Source organism: Mus pahari, chromosome 3 (assembly GCF_900095145.1).
Source record: "Mus pahari chromosome 3, PAHARI_EIJ_v1.1, whole genome shotgun sequence".
Lineage (NCBI taxonomy): Eukaryota > Metazoa > Chordata > Mammalia > Rodentia > Muridae > Mus > Mus pahari.
The window spans coordinates 31,931,597-31,937,545 of NC_034592.1; the positions used below are offsets into that span (position 1 = coordinate 31,931,597).

General features: G+C 45.5%; 1 protein-coding gene across 2 annotated transcripts in view; it reads right to left on the reverse strand.

The window, feature by feature from the left end:
* Gtdc1 (glycosyltransferase like domain containing 1) overlaps window positions 1-4,159 on the reverse strand; it is a 345,861-nt gene extending 341,702 nt beyond the window's left edge. Inside the window, exon 1 of one of the 2 annotated variants that reach the window (XM_029536415.1) lies at window positions 4,129-4,159. The gene's annotated coding sequence lies outside the window, so the exon portion shown is untranslated. Of the gene's footprint in view, window positions 1-3,761; window positions 3,826-4,128 lie in introns of those variants that run through there. The other variant, XM_029536418.1, reaches the window with a different exon arrangement.
* Between the last annotated feature and the right edge of the window lie 1,790 nt (window positions 4,160-5,949).

A 5,949-nucleotide genomic window follows, 5' to 3' on the forward strand; every position in this document is an offset into this window, starting at 1 on the left:
ATCTGCAACTTCACATCTTCAAATAGTAATCATTCTGTAGAACTGGCCTGGCTATGTATGTATTTGCTAGGCCCAACTCTACCAGCTTTTCAATGAAAAAAGTAACTGTACTTTGAAAAAGAAACTGAGAAATATTTCTTATTTTGTTTTGCTTTCATACATAAACACGTTATTTTTGACCTACTAAAAAAAAAAAACACCATAAGTATAACCATAAAAGAAAGAGAAGACTTGACTGTATTTTAGAATCATCACCAACATAAAGCACACTACAACATTAAAATATCATTCTAGGACAGCTTGACAAAGTAGTCAAAACTCCCAAATCATGTTATTTATGCATTCTACGGGCTGAAGAATACATCCGTATAAAGTGAAACCAAAACTTCAAAATATGGCCTATGGTAGCAATTAGAGGTTGCTGAATTCATGGTTATCAAACTTTGCTCCAGGAGAAATTTCACATTACTCTAGTATGAAGGAGGTATTCTATCACTAAATTTACATAACTGTACACTGAAATTTTTCAGTGACATTAGAGAACAAAATTAATGCTTCTTTTCCCAGTTTTCTAAAATATTATATACCTTGGTATTCTCTCTTTCAGTACTGGTTCAACACAAAGAAAAAAATTAGTAATTTCAATTTTACTAAAATCATAATTTTGTATTTCCTGACACCTACAGAGTATCTGTCCACTGCACTTGACACTAGCCATACAGATGAAAAACATGGCCATCTGTCCAAAACCACCTACCAAGAAAAGACACGGAAGCAACAAATATTTAATAAGTCTACACCACTGTGCTGTGGGAGATATAAAAATCCCAACCCACCCAAACAAGGACCTCAGGGCTCCTGCATTTTAGGATTTTTCTTTCAAATTGGATCTCTCCAACCAAGTATCTCCAACATACTATAACTCTGAAACTTTTGGTATACCAATCTTCTGAGACACACAGACTACCAGATTCAAGTACATGAATGACAGGGACAGACCTGATCTATCAGTTACGAATGTGAAACCTCTGACCTACAGTTTGTCCTGTCTACAAAATGTTCTACGGTAATGGTGACACAAATTGAGGAAGTAGCCAACCAATGACTGGCCCAGCTTGAGATTCATGAGAAGAGAGGGAGCCCACCACTCACCCAACCAGGAGGGCCAGGGCCCAGTGGCTGGACAGCACAGAGACCTAGGCCAGAACCAAACACAAGTTGCAAAAATAAAATAAAATAAACCAATGAAATGATTCCTAATGATATTCTGCTATTCTCATAGCCTGGTGCCTAGCCCAATTCTCAGCAGAGACCCACAGCCAAACAAAAGCTGCAGAAGGAGGAGGGGAAGGATTCTAGGACACCATAAGAAAACCCACAGAATCAACTAACCTGGGCTCACAGGAGCTCTCAAAGGCTGAACCATCAACCAGGGAGCTTGCATGGGTCTGCCCTAGGCCCTCTGCATACATGTTACAGGTGTGTAGCTTGGTCTTCTGGTGAGACTCCTAACAGTGGGAGCAAGGCTTTCTCTACATCTTTTGCCTGCTTTTGAGACCATTTTCCTCCTACTGAGCTGCCCTGCCCAGCCTTAATAGGAGGGGAGGTTCCAAGTCTTACTTGACATGCCTTGTTTGGTTGATATTCATAGGAGGCCTGCAGGTTTCTGAAGAGCAATGGAGGAGTGGGGGGGGGGGAGGAGGGAGGGTGGGGGGGGGGGAACTAGAAGGAGCAGAGGATGAGAAACTGTGGTAGGGATGTAATAATATCTGAGAGAAGAATATATTTGTAATTTTTTTAATTGTGTATTTCTTTGACAGAAAACCCCAGCTCAGTTCTCAGAATCTACATATCCCCAAATCCAGGGCATCTGTCACCTCTGGCTTCCACAGACACCTGCACTCACATGCGAATACACACACACAATTTTTTTAAATTAAAATAGACATGTTTTTTTAAAGAATATGACTAATAAAACCCTGGCATGGTAGAAAGTGGGGACATGAGGAAAAGGAGTTCAAGACCAGCCTCAACTACATAGTAAATTCCTGACCCTAAGCTATATAAGAACCTGTTTCAAAAAAAAAAAAAAAAAAACCTGAAAATTACTAAATTCAAAAATTTAAACTAAAATAGAAAGAAATGCTTCAACTTAGAGATGTAAGAACAGTTGGCCAACTACAAGTAATTGTATCATTTGTATCTAATTCGTCAAAATTAGAAATTATTCTTACATGATCTGAAAGGGAGGCTAAAAAAGAAAGTCAGTGATTACTTGGCAAGTTTTAAGATACCATAACCAAGAGGGAAAGAACCAGAGGTCAGGAAAGCATTTTACTTTCTCAGTGGGCTGGGGAGTTGGTCAAATCAAGATCAAGTTTGGTACAAGAGTGTCTATCAGAAGAGTCCATCTAGTAAATCCTTAATAAAGGCAAGTAGTTCTGTTAGTTCCTTCTAAATCTCTGGAAAATGTAAAATAGTGAAGCTGGATAACACTGCTGAGTTCCCTCACCAACACAAAGTCCTATTAGTCTAGGATTTATAAGGTAAAAATGTCAGCATGATTTCAGAACAGAAGTAAAGACACTGTGTTGCTATAAAGTATAGTGGTAGGTAAACCTACTAATAATGGTTTAAGTTTGTCAAGAGTATCCTGATTCAAAATGTGTTTCTCCAATCCTCAATATTAAACTGTTTCACTAAATACATAACAAGACCCTAAGGACAACAGTGTATAATTCTTCTCAACTGAAGCTGAGAATCTATTCCACATCAAAACCTGGAATGCACTAATTAAAATTCAGTATCTCACTCGGTATGTGGGTTCCAACATGAAACTCTTGTCACTTCTAAAGCTTAAGGTAAACCGGTTAATACGACACAATAAAGTGGCTCTGTTGAGTTATACTGCCTTTTTTCCCCAGCAGTTCCTTTACCTAACCACTACAGTAAGCTTTAAAGTCAATTCAGGGGTACTAAGTCAGGCAAGCTGGGCACAGAAGGGGACGATGATCCTAGGCGTGGGGAGCGATCACCTTCAATTCACGTTTTCCATTTCCCGTGATACAGGTGGGAGGGAAAATGTAAGCCCTTTCCTTTGCACTTCCCAGCACTGGGCCTCAAGGCACGAACTTTAAGAATTATCTCAAAGCTTATCCATTGAGGGGTAGTTCTACGACTGTTAAAGTTGCACTAGCCCCGCGAAGTGGGAATAGGGGTGCGGACGCTGCCTACCGCGAGATCGAGGGATAAACTGATGTATTAATGCAACTTTGCTGTTGTTCGGTTAGTTGTAAAGACTTAGTAACTCCAAGAACCCTTCCTTGTTTCAGAAAGCCCCGCCAGGCGGGACCCTGCGGAAACATCAGGCCTAAGCCGAATCCTCTAATGAGGGGTCTCGCCGCCTGAGGTGGGGACGCCGGGATCCCGAGTAGGAAAGCGCAGGCCAGGGCCTTGCTGCGCTGAAGCCACGGCACGACGTCCCAGGGTCGGTCGGGACTCGGCCGGTCCCGGGCTCCGCGCTTGGGGAAAGCATCGCCGGGGGCCACAGCGCGGCCGGCCGGGCAGAGCAGGAGGCCGCGCGTGCGCCCGGGAAGCGCGGCCCCGGCTCCGCCCTCCTCCCCCCCACCCCCTCCGCTCCTCGCGGCCGCCACCCCACTGGGAACTCGGCGCGGCGCGGCCCCGCGAGGCGGGCGCCGGGAGGGAGGGGCCGCGCTCCCCGCCTCCCGCGGCCAGCGCAGCTCCCAGCCAAGGCGACTCACCTCCTCCTCCTCCTCCTCCTCCACGGCTCCCTCCAGGCCACCGACGGCCCAGCTGGCGACGCGCTGACGCCGAGCCCCTCCCCCGCGGCCGCCACCGAGGCCGCAGCCCCTCCCCGCCGCGGCGGCAGCGGCCTTGGGGCGCGTCGGGCGCCGGCCCCGCCCTAGCCCCGCCCCTCCCCGCCCACAAGCCTGAGGCTCCGCCCCCGGGCGGGCAGGCACCACGCGTAGTCGGTGACTCAGAGGCCGCGCGGTGCGGGGCCAACTCTCCACGGTGGCGCGGCTCTTCACACCTGCTCTCCGCCCACGGGCCCCGCGGATGCTTTCCAGTCAGGCCGGCGCCCCCGCCGCCCCTTCGGCTTTTCCGTACCCTCTCTCTCACACCTCGGGTCGCTGCCTCCGCTCGCTCGCGCTGCGGCCTGCTCTTCCCACCGAGAGGTCTGTGGGCTGACTCCCCGGCTCCCGCGTTCTCAGGCAGGTGGCTAGCCGGCACCTCTAGTCCCTTTCCCTGTCCTTCCGGGCACGCCTAAGCCTCGGGGACCCCGCAAGGCCTGTACACACCCTCCTGCACGTATGGGTCAGCACGCCCCGCTTTCCCCCTCGCTCGGAATTCTTACCGGACCTCTGCTAGCCGGTGCTGGCATTTCCTCTACTTAACTTATATGCAGCCTTTTGGTTGTCGAGACTATACGTATTGCACATGCATCTTAGAATATTAATAATAACATATCTGCGGTCACAAGAGCAGTTACAGAGCAATTAAAAGTCAGAAAGAATCCAAGAAACTCTAAATGGGTCTCTATAAAAATGGGAATTTGTCTCCTTTATATTTCCGTGAGTCTGAATTAGTGATTTCGTGTTTGGAATCAAGTTGTGGATTAAATGATTCATGCATTTAATGAACATACAACGGTAGGTCTATGCTTTCATCTGGTAACTTCGTTTTTAAAGCTACAACTTGGAACAGACTGTAGTGCAGAAATGCATTAAGCATCCCAAAATAGCAGAGCCTGATTAGGCCTTTGGAGTTACAACCACAAGTTTCTTAAAGTTATGTGAGAAAACATTGCTATCCTTAAATTGAACAGTGAAAACGATCTTCAGTTCTAAACAAAGCCCACATCTATGGACCTCCACAGCCTAAAACCACTGTTGACTTGAACAACAGTATCCCGAGCATTTAAAAAGCCTGATAAACCATCTGTCCATCTACTTTTACACAAATTGGGAAACACAAAAAAAAAGTGAATGCAGAAAGCTGAAAATGAGAATTCCAAATGGCAAATGGATCTAGTAAATCCTGTTTCACAGAATAAAATGTTGGGGGAAAGCCCGAAGCTTACTATTATTCATCAATCTGGAAAAAGAGCCATAATTTTATAAATCAATTGTCTATTCCTTAAGGTCACCTGGAGCCTATTATTATTATTATTATTATTATTATGCTGATTAAGAGCTGAAGTCCAGAGAAGATGAGTTGCCTAACCAATATGCCCAGCTTTCCCAGGACCTGTCTCACATACTTGTTTGTCAGCATAGGATTTAGACCTACAAGCATAAAGTCACTTAACGTCAAAATTCTTTGTCATTGAAGCTCTGTCTCAGTATACATGGTCTCTGTGTATGTGTGCTTAGGTAATGCTGTCAGAAGCCATTTCACCCTAATATGTTCAAGGATTCCTGTTATGCAACTTGCATCTCTTAGTCAGGGATCATCTGCATGATCTCAGTGACTTCTGGCCCCAGCTCTGGAACCTTGGTCCAACCAAGCACATTCATCCTCAGAGGTGCCAAAGGCTGTGCCTGATTAAAAGAGTTATGAAATCTCTATTGTCAAGGAAACATTATTGGTGAGGTAAAATATGAGGCATGAAATGATAATTCAACACTAATAATCAAGGACTCAACAGTAATTTCCAAATGTTAAGTAGGGAAATGATACACATGAATTAAGAAAAGACTTCTTAAAGACCACAACATCAAAAAAGAGACCTGTTGTCTAGAGTGCTGCATATAGGACAGAAAGTAAAATAAAATGTTTGGACTAAAGCTCTGTGAAGAAAACAGGCACACCAAGAATGAGGGAAAGTTAGATCAGGGGAGTAAAACAGGATATCTGAGAAACAAGAGCAAGCCGGGTAGAGATGCAGGGTAGAACCCCTGGGAGAGGATAGAGATGCAGGGTAGAACC